Raw genomic sequence first — 21,027 nt, forward strand, 5'->3', positions numbered from 1 at the left:
CTACAAATTAGGAAACTGAGGCCCAAAGATGTTAAATGAGGGTCCCACAATCCAGAAACTCTATGTGGCAAAGCCAAGCCAAGACGTCAGACTTCACCCACTTCGTGCCTATAGGATTAGTTTAGAAGCATAAATGAATGAAACAGGGAGTGGTGGAGGCTCAGCCAATTGGAGAGTACAGATGTTTCTTCAGTGACCAACATTCATTTTTATTTTATTTATCTTTTAATTTAATTTTCTTTTTTAGGGACAGGGTCTTGCTCTGTCACCCAGGCTGGAGTACACTGGTGCAATTACGGGTCACTGCAGCCTCAAGCTCCCGGGCTCAAGTGATGCTCCTGCCTCAGCTTCCCGAGGAGCTGGGACTACAGGCATGCACCAACCATGCCCAGCTAATTTTTAAATTTTTGTAGAAATGAGATCTTGCTATGTTGTCCAAGCTGGTCACAAATTCCTGGACTCAAGTGATCCTCCTGCCTTGGCCTCCCAAAATGCTGGGATTACAGGCGTGAACTGCCATGCTAGCCAGCCTCCTGGATTCATTTTTATTTGCAACACTCTGCAATCCAAATACAACAGGTCTGTAGCCTCAGCATCAAGCTGAGGCTTTTCACAGTACCACGTTGGTTCCAATGCCATTTCTATAACAATATAGTCCTCTTAGGTGTTCAGAAATGGCAAGAAACTCTGGGGCGAGGGTAGGAGTGGGTGGGAGAGGGGTCCTCTCACTTTTATAACAGCCTGGTCTAAGAGAATTCCTGAGGGAATGGAAGAGAGAAAGGAAAACTCTAAGAATAGAATAATATTCAACTCCCTATCAATACCTTTTTAGTTCCCTGCCTTGGTAAAGCCTTACCTAGGTTTCTGTAAAAGAACTTGATGATAAAGCCAGGCAGAGATAAGCTCAGGGAGAGGCAGCCTATAACCTGGGAGAATGTTTTTAGAACTTAAACCTCCAGGAGAAACTTTCCTCGGGGTGTGTCTTCTGAGCTCACAGGTAGGCAATGAGTTCTCTTTTCTCCAGGCTTGGCTGCCTTCCAGCTCCTGGAAGTGAAATCTTAAAAACCAAATGGCTCAGCCCTTCAGTGGTGGCACAGGGGCATGTAGTAACAGCTGCGCTTGGCCTTCATGGGACAGGAAGCTTGCTTCTCACAACCAAAGAAAGCCCAGTGGGGCAAGCTCCCGTTCTGCCTCCAAGCAGGTAGCATGAGGACAAGATAGGCATTAATGCTGCGTGGGGAAAACAGCCATACTAAGTGAGGCGGACTTAACTAAATATGGCTCAGTCATCCCATGGATACTAAAACAACAGTTTAAGATGCACACAGAGAGGTGCAGAAATCTACGACACAATGAGTGAATAAAGCAAGTTATAAAATAATGCACAGGGAAGAGGCCCATTTAAATATAAATACCATCCTTTCCATATATTTCTGGCTGTACTTAAATGATGTATAGAAAAAAGACTTAGAAGATCACAAACCAAATTAATAAGAGTTGTTATTTCTGAGAAGGTGTAGGAGTTTGGCTTTTTGGCTTGACTGGTTCTCCGTTTTGAGGAGGGCAGAGAATGCACTGGCAGGGCCCCCGGTTGGAGATGCACGAACAGACTTTCCATGCTGGTCTCAGAGAAGTGAGCGACTTCCAGTTTCCTCTAGGGGTTCTCCTTCTCTGGTCGTGGTCCCACAAAAAAGCGGATAAGGGAGGGGTGAGTGTTTGCTGCATATCCAGTGGGACTTGAAGCAATTTTAGGAGAAAACCTATTGGAAGAAACGGCCTTGGTCTTTGTCCATGAAAGGACTGATAGTAAATAGAGAGCAGGGCTGGAGAACAAAAGCCTCAAGGTAGGGTGGTGGTGCCTCAGAGCCACTAGGGAATACAGTGAGGACTAGGTAAAGCTATCATAATAGTTATTAACAGTAGTTATTTCCAAGAAGGTGTAGGAGTTCATTCAGTGGGAATGAATCAAGGAAACTTTTGCTTTTTATTATATCTATTTTTGTATTGGGTGTATCTTTTATCTGCACACATGTTCATATATTACTTGTGTAATTAAAAAGCAAAACAAAATAAACAAAGCTAAAGTGAGGTTATTATTGCACATTGAACTTTTGGTACTTGAACAACTCAGTGGTGTATCAGGAACCCTTGGAGGAAAATATGTTCCTCCCCGTGTTGAAACGGAGGGCTAACCAGATTGAGCCTGCCGAACTTCACCTGCCTTGCTTGCTGTAATTGCTTACTTCTAGTTGATCTTAAAACTCCCACTAGCTTCCTTATAGATAACATGTCTGGCTGTGGGTCACTGACTTAACAGGTGCTTAAAGTTGTTTTTCAGGAACTGGGGACAGCTCTTGTCCAAGCCGGTTGAGACTACTGACTCTTCAACTGGGCCTGGGCGGGTGACCAAAGAGTGTCCTTTTGATGTCAGAGAGCCGAAAACTCCACCCTTAGATTGTGCTAACGCTGCCATTTTCTGCACATGGGTCTTAGGAAGAGCCATGTAGCTTGATGATGCTTGCACAGAAACCCTGATTACCTCACCTTTCATACCTGCCAGTTGTTAACTTTCCCCATACTTTAGACCATGCTACCTAGTTTCCCATAAGTACTCCCAAGCCTTATTTCTGGAGAGGTGGATTTGAGATTTATTCTCTGGTCTCCTTGCTCTGCAGCCTTGTGAATAAAAATATTTTCTCTTTTGCAAAACCTGTTGCTGCAGTGATTGGCTTGCTGCATGCTGGCAGAACAAATCTGGTCCGTAACTATCTGTGCCAGCACTATGTGCACCTTCCAGTTGTATCGTGGCAAATCTTTCATAGCTCTTATCCATTCTAAGGCAAAGGTTTGTCTCTTTGCTGTGCTGTGAGTGTGTTGTGCCTCTAGCACACAGCACACAGTGCTCAGCATTGAGTAAGGATGATTCAATGAGTGAACGACATGAAGCAATGCTAACTTCAAGGACTGAGGGCTGAGAGGCACCAACCTCAAAAGGCTCTCTGTGATTGACAGCACATTGCCAAATTGTCACACCAAAGAGCCTTGTTTATAATTTATCATTGCTTGGTGCATGGGCTCTTCAAACAGGATTTTATAGCCCTCTACCTTTCCATGTACTTAAAAATATATATGATCTGCAAACGAAAACATTCTTTCAAAAGGAATTCTCCCAGTTTCAACGGCCTGGGCCTGTGGAGTTATCTTGGTGTATCTTTTTATCTTTGACATTTTCCTATCTTATCTAGTACATCAGTGCATCCCTGTCTGTTTCTTTATTTCCATACTCTATGCCACTTCTCTCTCACTTTCTGCCCCATAGGTGACAAGAGTGCCTCAATATTTATAGGTGGACAGAGCCCCAACCTATCCCCTCCAGTGGCAAACTGCCTCTCCTCCTACCCAGTGAGCTGGTGCACACTCATTTTCTGTCTTCTGTGAGGCGGAAACTTCTAAGAAGCCTTGTGCATATTAAGATGTGACCACTCCGGGGTACACCTGACCTCCCTCCCTGCTCGTGTGCTTTCTGTCCCCTGGAGGCAGCAGAGGAACCTTCTGAAATGCAGCTTTGCTCTCCTGCATTTGCCATCTGCCTGCCTGAACACTGATGTGAAGACACTGCAGGGTCCTCCATCTGTTTTTCTCCCAGCTGCACTCAACACCCACCATCCAATGGCCTCAATGGCCAACACCATCATTCCTATTCCCTGTGCTTGGCACATGCTGCTGTCATCCGTTAGAAAGCCCCTTGCTTCTCTCTCTGTTTTCAGAAAGTCTTCCCTAATGCCATCCTTCCACAGTGAGCTCCACCTCACAATCCTCACAGCCCATGCTGACTTTCAGGTGATGCAAACTCAGAGGCCTTTAGGGTCTGTCTGGGTAATTTAATGAGTGAAATGATCAGACATTACGCAACGAGGAGGGGCTGGGACTATGCTATGTGGAAAAGTGTGTGCCTTGGGTGAGGACTCTTAAATCCATGTTCTTGTTAATGCCAAGACTGCCTCATGGAACACCAGTTTTCCACGTGCATAAATGATTACCTGGAATCTCCAGTCTGTAATCCCAGCACTTTGGGGTGCCGAGGTGGGCGGATTGCTTGAGCCCAGGAGTTGGAGACCAGCTTGGGCAACATGGCAAAACCTCCTCTCTACCAAAAATACAACAATTAGCTGAGTGTGGTGGTGTGTGCCTGTGATTCCAGCTACTCAGGAGGCTGAAGTACCAGAATTGCTTGAACCTGGGAGGTGGAGGTTGCAGTAAGCCAAGATTGTGCCACTGAACTCCAGCCTGGATGACAGAGCGGGACTCTGTCTAAAAAAAATAGAAAAAAAGAAATCTTCTGTGTTCTGTAACATTCCTTATGACGTGTAAAATCCCTAATAGTCTGTAGTATGCAGTTGTTTGTCAGCCCCCACAACATACAAAATATGACAAAACACAAAATGCATGCTTAAAAAGTACTAGACAAACTACACTGAAAATGTTTTAATCCAGTACTTTTATTGAGTTAGCAAATAAATGACAATAGATTTTGAAAAAACCTGAAAATAAATCCAGTCATTCATTGATTCAAAACTGTTTACTGGCTGGGCACGGTGGCTCACTCCTGTAATCCCAGCACTATGGGAGGCCAAGGTGGGTGTATCACCTGAGGTCAGGAGTTTGAGATCAGCCTCGTCAACATGGTGAAAACCTGTCTCTACTAAAAATACAAAAATTAGCTACGTGTGGTGGTGCATGCCTGCAATCCCAGCTACTTGGGAGGCTGAGGCAGGAGAATTGCTTGAACCTGGGAGATGGAGGTTGCAGTGAGTCAAGACTGCGCCACTGCACTCCAGCCTGGGCGACAGAGCGAGACTCTGTCTCAAAACAACAACAACAACAACAAAGCTGTTTACTGAGTACCTTCTATTTGCAAATCACTACTGTAGGTGCTGGAAATACAATGTACAGAAGAGAGAAAACCCCTTCATTCATGAACTTACATTCTCCTGGGAAGGAGGAATGAAAACACAAAGAAATAAATATAGAAGAATATATCAGAATGGGGAGACTACGCTGGAGGCGGGTGTGGAGGGGATGTTTTAGGAAGGGTCAAGAAAAGAACCCACGAACAATGAATAAAGAAGGGCCATGTCACTATCTGAGGCAGGAGCAGTGCAGGCAGAAGAATGTTGTGCAAAGGTTTTGAGGCAGGGATAACCCTGGTGTGTGTGACCACTACCACCAAGGAAGCCCCATGGCGGTAACAGAGAGGGCAGAGGGAAATGAGGTGGGAGATGTGGATGAGGTTAGAGCACCTGGGACTTCACATTTAAGGACTTTGAATTTGTTTCTGGGTGGGTTGAGAAGCCATTGGAGGTGTTTTTTTTATTTTATTTTATTAACAGAAGAGTGATACAGTTTGTTTTATGCTTTGAAAGGCTCACCAAAACTGTTGTCTGATGAATGGAATGAAGAAAGCACAGTGCAGTGGGAGGACCCTAGGCTAAGGTCCAGTTTCCTTGGCGCCAGGCCTGGCTTCTTCACTAACTTGCTTGGGTGATGTTGAGCAGGACACTTAACTCTTGGCTTATTGGGTAATGTTGGGCAGAACACTTAACTCTGGGCAGTTCTGTGAAGTATGAAGGAGCAACCCTGGATTGTGGATCTTCAGATAATACCAGCTCCAACATTCTGAATCTGGGTATTGAGCATTTAACCACACCTAACAGATACACCACCAGTGACAGCAAGTATTTAATCATTGTCACACATGGCTGGGCTGACATGTGGCATGAAAGGCTTATGAAAGTTCTAAAGGTGGGCAAGAATGGTTTATTTTATATGACTCACTGTTAGAAGAGGAATCCCTTTCCCCATCCCTAGATGAACGTGGCACACACCAAAGGCTTGGAAGCAGTGGTGGTGGGGGTATTGCTGGTGGTCAGAAAGGCAGGCAGAAAAGGAGAGACACTTCCTCTTATCCACATCTTTGCCAAGCACCTGCCCTTCCCAGAAGTTCAAACAGGTCATGTCGGGTTTATAGCTCAGGCTCAAAGCTTTGAAAAGACTCAGCATTCGATATGAAATGATCAGAGAGAGAGACAATTTATTATACCTGGGGAAATTCAATTGCTAATGCCTGTCAGAAGTTTATTCACATGTTGTCAATGCAGTGATGATAAGTCAGAATCTACTGCTGTATGGACACAGCTAGGGCCATCTGTAAATCTCTACATGTCCTTCACACAAGCTTTCCATTTCCTGGCATCTCCGAGTGGACGCTTCTAAAACATCATCATCCGCCTAAATTGTCATGCATGTGTGAAGGTTTTCTAGCAACAACAGCCAACCACTCTCTAGCTAGGGGAGGTATTTGCAGCCAAATAAATCTTTAATTATCTACAAAAACATCCCAGCCAAGAATGCCCAGCAATCAGCCCACGTGCAATTATTAATCATGTGTAATCAGGCTTACACTGTGCTATGTGAAGGATTTCGTAGGATTGAATGCACATAAATTATCCCTTTCCTCAAGGTAAATACATCTGTCTTTTCAATATTAGCATTCTGTCCATCAAAGGATGAATAAATATAGTTTTCTTTTAAAATACAGACATGTTCCACTAAAGCAAAAACAGTTGGATTTTTTGCTTCAAAACTCGATGATAACTCCCAGTTGGCTATGGAGTAAGATTCAAAGTCCTGGGAATGTCACTCATAGCCCTTCACAGTCTCACCCAACATTCAGCCCCTGACTCATTTCTTCCATTCGTCAGAATGCACTTTGAGCTTGAACTAAACAAGACAGCTTGTTGTTTTCAAACACAGTTCTTATGTAATACAGGATGGTCCTCTGATAGTAAGGAAATGAATGCAGCATACAGGGGTACCTCCAGATCCTGAGTTAGACATGAGCACTTCAAATGGGGAACTAATGCATTCATTCATTCACTCATTTCTTCAATAATTTTATCAGGCACTGTGTTAGGATGGTATGATGGAAGGGTATGAACAAAAATGAGCAAGATATATCCTAATCTCAAGGAGATCACACTCCCTTTGGTGAAAACACACAAAACTACTGATATTTGACTGTTTTTGACATACAAGACAGGATATATGGTCCAACCTAATAGTTATGCCTAATATCAACTATTGCCAGGTGATTTCTCAACTGAGGACCAGAAATTGTGCCTGCTTGGAATCAGAGAGCAACTGAAACTTCCCAAAGAGCAGTCAGAATCACAATGGGCTTATTGAGTTCCATATCACACACAGACAACCTCTTTATAGGACCAAGACATCACACTAACATGGACATGGAAGTTATTAGTAATATAAGCACTGACTTTTCTAAAGTATGGGGAGGGGAAAAAAGATCTGAGACTCTAGGTGATGTCATTGATAGGGCTCAAGGTTTATGACCTTTATATCCCTCAAATAAAAGCAAATGTCTAAAGGGTGGACACACTGAGGTCTGGGTACAAGGTAGCCCAGATACAAATTACACCTCAAGATTGATTGCCATATTCATGCAAATGCAAGCCAAAATAATAATATCCCATTCCATTCAGACAGAGGGAAATAGGGATCATAGAACAATGATTGTTTGGGGAATACTTATCTCCAAATCTGGCTGGGCAGAAATCCCTATAGGACTTAGGAAACAAAAACCAATTTTTGAAAGCCCAAGTTGATCGTAAAGGTCCAGGCACAGGTGATTTTTAATTATCACCAATAGGTGGGGAAATATCCATAGCTGCCTCCTTCTGTTCCAAACAGATATATCTCATGGACACTGAAGCTGCCAAAGATTCCTCTGCCAACGATTCATGGGGGAGAAACTAACAATCACCTTGGACCCAGCTTGGACAAACCTTCAGTATAAGCACAAAATTGAGGCTCTTCTGCAAGACACAGCCAGAAACCCAGCATTTACTGGTGTTCTAGACTCTCCCTTCTAGGCTAACCTCTTTTCTTTCTGTATGGATTTGCCTATTTTAGACATTTCACATAAATGGAATCATACAATATGCAGCCTTTTGTGTATGGCATCTTTCACTTCTCATAATGCTTTCAGGATTCATCCACGTTAAAGCACGCATCAGTACCTAATTCCTTTCAATGGCTGAATCCACTTCCACATGGGATTTAGGCTGACTTCAGAATATCCACTTCTAATGTGATCCCTCAGTCCTTCTAACAGTGAAGAATCCCAAAAACAAAATCAGGGAGGTGCTCCAATCTGAAGATACTACAATACATCCAGTCAGTGTCAGGAAAAACCAGATCCTGGTTGGGTGGTATGTCATTTCTGAAATCCACTCCCCACTTGACTTCTTTGGTATTCTCTAGAAACATGTTAACCCATTTTATACTTCAATAGAACAGAACACCTGGAGTGACGAGGGCTGAAAGGAGTCTGGAAGTGGGCGGTTCCATTCAGCCAATCAAGATCTTCTTTGCTAATTTTCCTGACATAAACAAACTTAAATATTCGCTAACATTTGTTTATAGCACATAATTTCTTTGGAATAATTTCTTTAAAATATATGCATGTATATACGTACACAAATGACTGAATGCTGTGCATTTTAGGCTGCAAAAGTTAGTTGGTTTGAGCTTGGAAAACACGTTGTTTTTAACTGTGCAGACTGGGCTTTTGAAATGGGTTGATTCAGTTCAGGATTTTTTGCTTCACATTTGTTTGGCAACATGCAAATAACTGAATAGGATTCACAGGTATATATAGTTCACACAGGCACATATAATATCTCTAAGACAAAAACTATTTGTAAATAACTTGCCCTCCCCTCCACCCACAAAATTGTGTGTGTGTGTGTGTGTGTGTGTGTGTGTGTGTGTGTGTCTATTCCTCATCACCAGCAATTAGAGAAAATGCCTCATGAGAATGCTAATCGCTTATTTAACAAATGTTGGCCAGATGCAGTGGCTCACGCCTGTAATCCCAGCACTTTGGGAGGCCGAGGCAGGTGGATCACCTGAGGTTAAGAGTTCAAGACCAGCCTGACCAACATGGAGAAACCCTGTCTCTACTAAAAATACAAAATTAGCTGGGCATGGTGGCACATGCCTGCAATCCTAGCTACTTGGGAGGCTGAGGCAGGAGAATCACTTGAACCCAGGAGGCAGAGGTTGCGGTGAACCGAGATCGCACCATTGCACTCCAGCCTGGGCAACAAGAGTGAAACTCCATCTCAAAAAAAAAACAAACAAACAAAAAACCAAAAACAAATGTTGTTTGTACTAGAAAGCTCACTGCCTCCTGCCTCACAATGCTTTTCCCACTCAAAGTGGTAAATTGACAGCGAGCTCAGAGTAGGCAGTGATTCTGATGACAAGACTGCAGTGCTTTGGGAACAAAATCTACATGAGTGAGACATTTCTAGGAAGTAGTCCGATGCTTATTCAGCCTTTCATAAGAAATGACTGGAGATCTGACAGCAGCCCCACTTCACAAGCACTCTGGAATGAAGACATCGAGGTTGCAGAAGGTACTCAGAGAGAAAGTAGAGAAGAAGTCATTATTGAAGCCCTATATGTATTATTCTGTGCTAGAGATTGTGTATGATGTATATGGGTACTATAGAATGGAATGACTCAACAGAAAGCAGTTCAGGTCAAATGTCAATGCACAGCAGAGCAATGTGTGCCAGAAAACAAAATGAAAAAAACAAGATACTAAGAAGCATTAAGTCGTGTAGGTGATAGTAAACCAGTATCTAAGAGCCTAAAGAAGAAAACAGCCACACCAGAATACTCTGACCTGATCCACTCTATCAAAGAGTGCTCTGAGAAGTAGCATGCTTGCTGTTCTTAAACCTCAATTAGCAGCGATTCCGCTAATCACTGGAGACAGCTGCGAGTATAGTTGCAGTTTTGAAGACAACAGACTTCTGTGTGCCCCAAACCAATATTATCATTAACATGTCTTTGCCTAGAATTAAGCAAGAAAAAATAAGGAAACAGAAAGAGGAAAAATGTCTTGTTGCTCTTCTCCTCCTCCAATCTAATAGGTAATTGAGCAAAAATGAAATCCTTAGATAAGATTCCAAAGGTTGCACAGCTCACAGTTAGGAAGCAGAGAAAGGTTAAGTGGGACCATGATATGGCTTGGCTGTATCCCCACCCAAATCTCATCTTTAATTGCAGCTCCCATAATTCCCAGGTGTTGTGGGCAGGACCCAAAGGGAGATAACTGAATCATGGGGGCGGTTTCCCCCATACTGTTCTTATGGTAGTGAATACGTCTCATGAGATCTGATGTTTTTATAAAGGGTTTTGCCTTTCTCTTGACTCCCATTTTCTCTCGCCTGCTGCCATGATTGTGAGGCCTCCCCAGCCACATGGAACTGTGAGACCATTAGACCTCTTTTTTCTTTATAAACTACACAGTCTTGGATATGTCTTCATCAGCAGCGTGAAAACGTACTAATACAAATTGGTTTGGCAGTCCCTGGGATACTACAGTGTCAACTATCGCTGGCACAAATTTTACAAGAGGACCCCAGTTAACTTGGGTTTCTAGACACAGTCTTTACATAAATGACAAGGCAGCAACTTTGGGAATGAAAACAAACAGAATGTAAAACCACAAAACAAGCAAACACTCTTTATCACACTGCTCTGCCTAGGTTGAGAATTTTTGTGACATGGTTACAGTTAGCTTCAGGCAGGCAGCGAATTGAATTTGTGAAATCAAATAATGCATGATGTAGTGGCATTTACAGAGATTCCTATTATTTATACATAAAGTCATTTGATGTACCTCTCCAAGAAGTTGTCTTGTTTATAAAATTACAGAGGAAACCGAGGAGATAACATGAACCGCAGAAAACGGATCTGCAATTTGCCAAATTTTATAAGAACACTTCTGCTGGCAGTCATGAATTGTTATGGAATCTGTTTTGTATATTAGTATAAAATTCAGTCCTTCTCTGACCTCAGTGAATGAGTGCAGAAAGCATTGCTAGAAAAGATGCCCATATTGGCTGGGCGCGGTGGCTCACGCCTGTAATTCCAGCACTTTGGGGGGCTGAGGTGGGTGGATCACGAGTTCGATGAGTCCATCCTGGCTAACATGGGGAAACCCCATCTCTACTAAAAATACAAAAATATATATATATATATTAGCTAGGCGTGGTCGTGGGCGCCTGTAGTCCCAGCTACTCTGGAGGCTGAGGCAGGAGAATGGCATGAACCTGGGAGGCGGAGCTTGCAGTGAGCCGAGATTACGCCACTGCACTCTATCCTGGGCGACAGGACAAGACTGTCTCAAAAAAAAAAAAAAAAAAAAAAAGGTGCCAATTTACCAGCTTGCCCCAGGGGTCCACACCTGGAAGGCACACAAGCTTTGATGGAGTATTCTCTTTTACAGTGCACAAGAGAATACTTGATGCCCTGGTTAAAGGCATCAAGAAAAGGCAGTGTGAAGAAAAGCAAAGCGTAGGGTTGAATAGGTAACTCCAGTTAGAAACAGGGTTCTGTGGTTATAATAGAAGGATATTCACCCCACCCACAGTGACCCACTGCTGCCCACTCAATCCCCAGCCTCCCATAGCCCCTCTTCCAGGTCCTGACTCTGGGAAACAGGAACCAGCAACTTGGCTCAAGGGAGTACAAATTAGAACTCTGAGCTTATTTTCCAACAAAAACACTGTTTGCTATGATTAGATTCTCTAGCACTATTAGAACTAGCTCTCGGTTATTTGAAGATGAAACATACTTTCGTGAGTTGCTGGAGGATCTAACCTCCACCTGTCGTATGGCATTAGATCTATGACAAAATGTGTTAGGAATTCCAACCATGTTATAAATGGACGTTTGGCCTGTACGCCACTTGTAGACTGGCTGCAGCCTGTAATATTTTGGCAGAGGCCTGGGTTCATGTAGGATTCAAGAGCTTCTGGAAAGACTGAAGAGATCGAGGAAGGAAGACCAGGTGGGAGGCTATTGTTGAATACATGGCAGTAGGAATGAGAAGCAAAGGAAATTTTTAAGAGTTGGTCAAGTTGGCCTGGGGCTGTGTGGTTGAATAATTGTGGTGAGTAGGGAGGAACAGAAGAAAAAGAATTAAATATTACTTCAAAGGGTTCTTTTTTTGCAATTTTTTATTGAGATAAAAATCCACATAACATAAAATTCATCATCTTAAAATATACAACTCACTGGTTTGTAGAATATTCATGATGTGGTATACTCATCACCACTATTTTATTATTTGAAATATTTCCATTGATGCAGAAAGAAATCTTGTACCTGTTAGTAACCACTCCTACTTCCTTCTACTTCCCTTCCCTGGCAACCACTAACCTACTTTGTTTCTGTATGGATTTGCCTATTTCAGACATTTCATATAAATGGAATCGTACAATTTGTTGTTTTGTGTGTATGGCTTCTTTTACTTATCATTAATGTCTTCAGGATTCATCCATGTTGAAGCATTCATCAGCACTTCATTACTTTAAATGGTTGCATAATATTCCATTGTATGAATATATAATATTTGTTTATTCATTCATCAGTTGGGCTGTTTCCATATTTTAGCTATAATAATGAATAGTGTTGTTAGGAACATTCATATGCATGTTTTTGTGTGAATATATGTTTTCTGTTCTCTTGGGCGTATACCTGGGGGGAATTGCTGGGTCCTATGGTAACTTTGTAATTAACTTTTTGAGGAACCACCTGTGATACTGTAATGTCAAAAGAAATAATAATAATAAAGGGGCGTGGAGCTTCCATGCCCTCCCAGGCACAGCAACCTCTCAGCACCTTGATTTGCTCACCAACCTGGAAGCTCCCCAAAACTCCAACTTTTAGGGTTTGAATGGAGACTTCATTTTGTAGGCATGAGTGATTAAATCATTGGCCATGGGTGATTAAGTGAACACTCAGCCTCTTCCCTCCCTGAAGGTCAGGGGTGGGGCTAAAAGTTCTATCCCTCTGATCCTTGTTGGTCATCTCTGGCAACCAGCCCTCACCCTCCAAGAGTCACCTCATTAGCACACACTCAGGTATTGCTGAAAGGGGATTTTTAAGAATAACAAAAGGTGCCGTCTCTCCCCATCACTCAAGAAATCTCTAGGGTTTTAGGAGCTCTGTTACAGAAATCAGAGACAAAACCAAATATATTGTGTCTTTTTATATCACACTATCACACTGTCAAACTGTTTTTTATAGTGGCTGCATCATTTTACTTTTTCACCAGCAGTATATGAACGTTCCAGTTTCTCTATATCCTCATTAATATTTCTTATTTTCAGTTTTTTGAAGAAAGTTTTATTCTAGCTATCATAAATGGGTGGGAAATGATATTTCATTGTGGTTTCAAATTGCATTTCCCTAATAATGAATGATATTAGACATTTCATTGATGATTATTGATCAATTGTGTATCTTCTTGGGAGGAATGCTTATTCAAATCCTTTGTCAATTTTTCATTCATTCATGACTTTTCTATCACTGAGTTTTAGGAGTTCATTGTCTATTCTGAAAGCTAAACTCAAAATATATAATTTGCAAAATTGTTGTCTTTTTCTGTAGGTTGTCTTTTTACTCTGAAGTCCAAAGTATCTGTTTTTCTTCAGTGGCTTGTGCTTTTTGTTTGATATTTAAGAAATGGATACCTAATCTAAAATCATGAATATTTACTCCTATGTTTTCTTCTAAGAGCTTTACTGTTTTAGCTCTGACATTTAGGTCTTCAAAATAATGAAGTTAGACCCCTAATCTCACACTATATACAAAAATGGACTCATGTCCCAGCACCATTTGTTGATAAGGTTTTTATTTCCCCATTGAATTGTCTTGGTATCCTTGTTGAAAATGAATTGATTATTTATATATGGGTTTCTTTCTGAACTATGTCATTCGATTCCCTTGATTGATATGTCTATCCCTGTACCAGCAGCACACTGTTTTGATTACAGTTGCTTTGTAGTACCTTTTGAAATTGGAAAGTGCAGGTCTTCCAACTTTGTTCTTTCTCAAGATTATTTAGGTTTTTCACTGTCCCTTGCTTTTCTATATGAATTTAGAGTCGCTTTTGATTTTTTTTCTGGAAAAGAGGCAGTTGAAATTTGAAGCTCTTTTAATTCTCTCTTTGCAGATCATAGTGTGGTGAGGGTGAAAGAACATTTAAATAAAAACAGAGACCTCAGTTCTGACCTGCAAGATCAGTCATGTCCTTGTTCAGTGACTGCTTTTCCTTGTGTAAAGTAAGATATTGAACTGGATAATTTTTAAGTTCCAGATCTGATTCTAACATCCTACAAAAAAAAAAAAATAATTAGCTATAGAAAAGGACTTAACTGCCTATTTTGAGAGTTAGTCAGAAAGAAAAAACAAAATACAAAAGGGCTTAGAGTCCCAAGGAATCCAAACATTTATTGGCCAGATACAGAAGAAAGGGCCTGCAAAGGAATCTGAGGCTTAGCTTTTAGAGAGGTCAGAGAAAAGCAGGCACTTGTGGAAGGAGGGAAACCAATGGAGAGGATACCTTCAGAAAGGAGCAAGGGGCATCAACAGGGCTGACTGTTGCTGAAGATGAGTTCACTGAAGACTGAAAAATGCCTACGGTTAAACTTAACATAGAGGTCTCTGGTGATCTTGGTGAAGTGAGATTTGGTGGAATAACACGCTCAGAAGCCAGCTGGAGTGGAATGAGGAATGAGTAGGAGGTGAGGAAATGGAGCAGTGAGTGTGGATAACTATTCTGAGAAAATTGGAGAGAAACACTGGTAGCTGGAGGAGGAGGAGGAGGAGGAGGAGGAAGAGGAAGACAAATCCTTAAGAGAATCAGCTTTTGTGTAGTTTTGGTTTTTAATATGAGCAAGCCTTAAGATCCACTTAAATGGTAGAGGAAACGAACCTAAAGGAAAAAGATGAACGCACAGGGGCAGAGAGATGAAGGAGACCACAAGACTTGTTGAAAGTTGGAAGGGGACAGGATTCAACCTGCAGGTGAAGGGACTGGCCTTAGTTGGAGGACACCTTCCTCTGCAGTAGGAGTCAAGGAGAGAATAGTGGGTGATGACAGAGGTAGGTTTGTAGATTCAGTGGTGGAGAGCTGAAGTAATTCCTCCATGACAGCTTTCATGTTCTCTGGGGAGCAACCCTCAATGTCATCTGCTGGGAATAAAGTGTTTGTGAAGGCCCTTGGAGGTGGAGGGTGGAGGCTCCAGAGAAGAGGCACACAATTGAATTGGGAAACCCTGGAGGATGCCAGGCAGCACTGCAGACTGTGTGAACTGAGAGGGGTCGCCGTTCACTGTGCTGTGAGATTTTTCTGGAACTGAGCCCCACAGCTGAGGTGTAGGCTATGAGAAGCCACCTCCTGCCCAAAGCTGACTGGATCTCTGAAGGGTGCCTGATCCGTGGTAGCCAACCTCCCAGTCAGCATGACACTGCACACCCACTGACATGGTTAGGCTTTTTGTGCCCCCCCCCACCCCTGCCAAATCTCATCTTGAATTGTAATCCCCATAATCCCCACGTGTCAAGGGAGAAACAAGGTGGAGGTAATTGAATCATGGGGGTGGTTTCCCCTATGCTGTTCTCATGGTAACGAGTTTCAGGTGATCTAATGGTTTTATAAGGGGCTCTGCCCACTTCGTTCAGCACTTCTCCTTCCTGCAGCCTTGTGAAGAAGGTGCTTTGCTTTTGCTTCATCTTCTGCCATGATTGTAAGTCTCCTAAAGTCTCCCAAGACATGTTGAACTGTGAGTCAATTAAACCTCTTTCTTTTATGAATTACCCAGTCTCAGATTGTTCTTTTTAGCAGTGTGAAAACGGACTAATATACCCAACATTAGCAAGATGCTTTGGTAACTCCCTGGCAACTCTGCATTTCCATTGCAGGACTCACCCCTGCCAGGTTCTCTCCCCTTGGGTGGCAGGCTTTATCTATAGAAGAGAACTGCTAGGATTCTAGCTTTTTATTTTATTTAACATTATTATTGTGGCTGGGCATGGTGGCTCATGCCTGTAATCCCAGCACTTTGGGAGGGCAAGGTTGGTGGATCACCTGAGGTCATGAGTTCGAGACCAGCCTGGCCAACATGGTGAAACCCCATCTCTACTAAAATACAAAAATTAGCTGGGGATGATGGCCTGCACCTGTAATCCCAGCTACTCAGGAGGCTGAGGCAGCAGAATTGTTTGAACCTGGGAGGTGGAGGTCGCAGTGAGCCAAGTTTGTGCCACTGCACTCCAGCCTGGGCGACAGAGTGAGACTCTGTCTCAAAAAAAAAAAAAAAATGCTATTTTTGTTGTTGTTTGTTTGTTTTGTAGAGAGAGACAGGGTATCACTATGTTGCCCAGGTGGGTCTCGAACTTTTGGGCTCAAGTGATCCTCTCATCTCAGCCTCTTAAAGTGCTGGGATTACAGGCATGAGCCACCACACCCAGCTACTACCTTTTTCTTTAAAAAAATGCTTTCTGGGTTCCAAACTATCCTCTCAGAATTAATGGGGCTGTCACCTTGATAATACACTTAAAATGTATTGGCACCACCGGGCAATATATGACACAATTTCATAGCTTTTTAACTTTATCAGAGCAAAAAAACCACGTAGTGAATTATTGCCATTATTAACTTTCCAATATTTCAACTGTAAACCAAAAAGTATCTGAGATAGCTCTCAATCATTTCAGAAGTTTATTTTGCCAAGGTTAAGAACGTGCCCAGAAGAAAATAACATGGAATCACAGAAAACAGTCTGCGGTCTGTGCCTTTCTCCGAAGTTGAACTTGAGGGCTTCAATATTTACATGGGAAAAGTGGTCTGGAGGGAAAAAGGGTGGGTGTGGTAATCCACAAGTTGCAGGAGAAAAGGAGCAGGTAGGGGAATAGTCAATTACTCAGTATATCAGCACTTCACATAAGATAAGGTGAACACAGACTAGCTACCTGTGTGAATGTTTAACCTTTTATCTGTAGCTATCTGCTTAGCAACAAAAGGAAAGGCGGCTTCTTGCAAGACTCAGGTTTCAGCTTATTTTTTTCCCTTTGGCAGTGAATTGGGGTCTTTATTTTGCTTACATTCTCCAGATTTCACACCACTGCCATAGATAATAAACTATTTTATTTACTCCTGACTGCTCTACAGTGTGCATAGCTTGGCCCTCAGTTGTTTCTCAGTGTGGAATGAATTGCTGAAAGTGCTTCCCACACATTTTATCTGAAATCTTCTCAAAATAACTATCCTTATCATTCTATCACTTTTTCAGCACAATTTGCTTAGCCCACATGCTATTAGCTTGCACTAAAGACATGTTTCTTTGCAAATATTCCCATATTTTTGTACATAGATTAAAATATATGCTCTAAGGCACGAGGCCGATGGAGACCACTTCCGTTGGCTCTCCCCACAATGAAGTGAAGGGCTTGGCATGCATGTGGGGTCGTCACTACTGTTGACTAGTAGTTTTCCTCTTACCAGTTTGTGTGTTTCCTTTGCCGAGATGTTTCTTCACCCAAGGGTTTTTGGTTCATTATTTTGCCTAAATCATCTGTCTCCTTTGTTCTAACATGGAGCGTATGTCTCTCAGATTTATATCACTAACTTCTCAATTTCTCTTTCACCGTATGATTTCCACATTGTTAGTATTCTCTCATCGGTGTATCTCACTGCCATGTAAAATCAAGCTTTTCCGACTGAGTTCTTTATTTTCTCCTTGATTCCTAAGTCCTCATTGCCATGATTTTCCTTTGGTTCCAACATCAACAAACTCAGACGTCACATCCCAAGCCCAGGCTCTTTATCAACACCTTTAGCTGACTTTCCTTATTTTAGTCTCAGCTCCTCCCCAGACATCTCAAATGTGATAAAAGCAGATTCTCATCAGTGTCACCTGGATTTCCTTTCTTCAATGCCAACAGTGGTTACCAGTTGCTTTTCCTACCAAATGAAAATTACATGCACTTGAAATATTTTTGCCCTAACCTCACTTAGTTCCCACAAATTCTGCTCCACTCTCTCTACGTTGATTGCTCTCTGCACACTTTCTGAACCTTCTCTATGCCTCTGAGAAAAGATCACCTCCTGCCTCTAAGAAATCACGAGCGTTGAAACCTTCAAAATTCTGCTTGAGCTCCACCCCTGCCTGTCCTGCCTTTTCTGATTGGGCCCACTGGGATTCCAGTGTCTCTAGAAGTCATCCTACCCTTCCACACTTCACCTTTCCACCTAGTTGGGCACTCAGAACTCATATATACATATCTGCATGGGTTGAGCTGTCATGGCTGTGGTTATCAATTTTGTCATTTGTGTTGTCAATATCTATGTCTATTTGCTAGTTGCCTCTATTACTTGACATACTCCTTTAGGGCAGCTGCCTGCTCTGGCATTGCTTTTAGAAGTGCCCAGTGTTCAATCATTAACTGATGATAAAGTCAAAAGAGAAAGAAGAGGGTCCAGAAGAGATAGTAGCAGGCAATGAAAAGAGAACAGGACCAGCAATCAGGATGCAAGCTTCTGCTACTGACCAGCCATGTGACCCATGACCTTGACCTGCATTTTAAAGGGAAAGTTGAAGAGAGTGTTTAACTTATGAAGAGCAGGACGACAACCGACACCTGTGGAAAGAAGGTAGTTTTCAGACCGTGAGACAAGAGGGATGTTTCTTAAAATGCAGTACGAAAGACATTAATAGAAAAACAGTAGAAGACTAGATGGAGAATTTTGCTAAACTCAATATGACTTCCAGGCCTGCCAGACCTAGCAGAAAAAGAAACTAAAGCTTGGACAATGATACACAATATAAACACACTTAACACAACCGAATGCACCCTTAAAAATGGCCCAGATGGTAAATTTTATGTTATAAATATTTTACCACATTTAATAATAAAAAAAGAAACTAAAGCAAGTACGACATCAAACTCGGGACTTTTTCCTAAGGTATGCACATGCAAATGGGAAAAATGAGGGAAAGAACAGAATATAAGTCCAGTGGTTTCACAGTTTATACTGGATTTTTAATTTTATATCGACAATGAAATGAGTGGTATGTATCATATATTTATCATATCGGAGGAAGTGATTTAAATTGATTTGATTCACAGACTTTCAGAATGATTTCCTAGTACTTTTAAAGGAACCGGGAGGTAGGTGACAGGTATCCTGATTAATAGGCTTGATGGTTTGTTCACAGTCTCCAACAGCTCTGGCTGCTGTTGGCTTCTTTCCATGATGACCTTTGTGTTTTGTTTTGATTATCCAGCTATGCAAGGCGCTTATGGAAGGACTCAAGAAATAGAAGATAGGGGACTGGGCATCGTGGTTCACGCCTGTAATCCTAGCACTTTGGAAGGCAAGGCAGGAGGATCGCTTGAGCCCAGGATTTCAGGACCAGTCTGTGCAACATAGTGTGATCCCATCTCTACAAAAAAATTTTTAAAATTAGCCAGATTTGGTGACTCATGACTATAGTTCTAGATACATGGGAAGCTGAGGTGGGAGGATTGCTTAGCCCAGGAGTTCAAGGCTGCAGTGCGCTATGATCATGCCACTGCACTCCAGCCTGGGTGACAGAGCAAGACCCTGTCTGTAAAATAAAAAATAAAAGGAAATAGAAGCTAGCATATCTGTCCATCTGGCATCTGTGTTCTTGTGGGAAAGCTACAGACACATCCACATGGAACAGATGAGTCGATGGGATCACTTTGTACTGCCTCTGCAGCCGCCTCCATCATCTCTCCACTGGGCTATCACAAACACCCTCGCCAGGTCTCCCAGTGCCCACGCCTGTCCTCCCACCATCTGCTTTGCCATATAACAACCAAAGTGATTCTTTTTAAACCTAAGTTAGTTCATGCCACTCCTCTAATCAAAGCCTTCCAGGGTCTTCCCATCTCTCCTGGCCAAGCCAAGGTTCTTACAAGACCTCTGAGCCCTGGTGTGGTGGGGCCCCTTGCCCCCTTGCCCCTGTGTCCTATCCTGCTGCTCTTTGCTGACTCATAGGCCTTGGCCACTTTGGCTTCCTCCTGTTCCCCAAACACTTCAAGCGTAGCCTCATTGCAAGGGGTTGCATTGGCTTTCTTTTCTGCGTGGAACACTGTTCTTCCCAATACCCGCAGCCCCCCATCCCTTTCTTCAAGTTTCTGTTCAGTTATCTTCTCATCAGAGATACTTCCCTGATCACTGCATAGAAAATAGCAAGTTCCCCTCTCCATCCCAGGCCCTGCTGGCTTAATTTTTCTCCATCGTATTAAACTCTACCTAACATGTTACATATTTAGTTGTATATTTGCTTCTTGCCTCTCTCTTTCTACCAAGGAGGGCTGGGGCTTTGCTTTGTTCACTACATTATCTCCATCAGTGTTGGAGGAGCGCTCAGGAACTATCTGTTGAGTGAATTAAGGGCCCAATGACTGGCGCAGGCAATTGTCATGAACAGAAATTTATGTTTGCATCTGAATAAAGGCAGAAGGAAACATATGACCATAGCAAGCACCTTTTATTAAGTGCAACCTTCTTCACGGATAAATAAATGTAAATCCAGGGCACAGCTACTTAGACAAGACAGAAAAATATCCAAAATAAACTAGCACTGTTAGGATTGTCCTATTATTCGAGAAATCCTTGGAGTTAGCAACAGCACATAAAGCAGTCAGGCTTCCTACAATATCTACTGGTGTTGAATTAATTTCAGTAGTCACTTACATAAATCTAACTCTAAAAACAGTTCTTTCCACTCAGCTACATTGTCATAAATTCTCTCATTCCCAGTTCAAGCAACCACACTCATGAGTCCCCTGATTCCTCTTTCTGTCCAGGCCCGTAAATTGTGCCAATTGAGCTCTGTGGGATACAATGAAACTTCATTGACAAGGGATAGTGGAATCTCTTAATTCCCATAATTTCAACAACTAGCCAACAATTTGGGGAGTAGAAAGGGTGGTCCTTGGCCATTAATTACATCTTAACGAGGCAGGCCAATAGGAGGTACGGAGTTTGAGAGGAGCTGTTATTAACAGGTTTGTAGGTGGAAATTAGACATCTTTTGAAGCATTCTG

The 21,027-nt window shown here is 42.4% G+C and overlaps 1 protein-coding gene across 1 annotated transcript in view; it reads right to left on the reverse strand.

Moving 5' to 3' along the window:
* LOC105464118 (solute carrier family 35 member F3) overlaps positions 1 to 21,027 on the reverse strand; it is a 409,658-nt gene that overhangs the window by 229,528 nt on the left and 159,103 nt on the right. The gene's annotated exons all lie outside the window — the stretch shown is intronic.

This window comes from Macaca nemestrina, chromosome 1 (assembly GCF_043159975.1).
Source record: "Macaca nemestrina isolate mMacNem1 chromosome 1, mMacNem.hap1, whole genome shotgun sequence".
Lineage (NCBI taxonomy): Eukaryota > Metazoa > Chordata > Mammalia > Primates > Cercopithecidae > Macaca > Macaca nemestrina.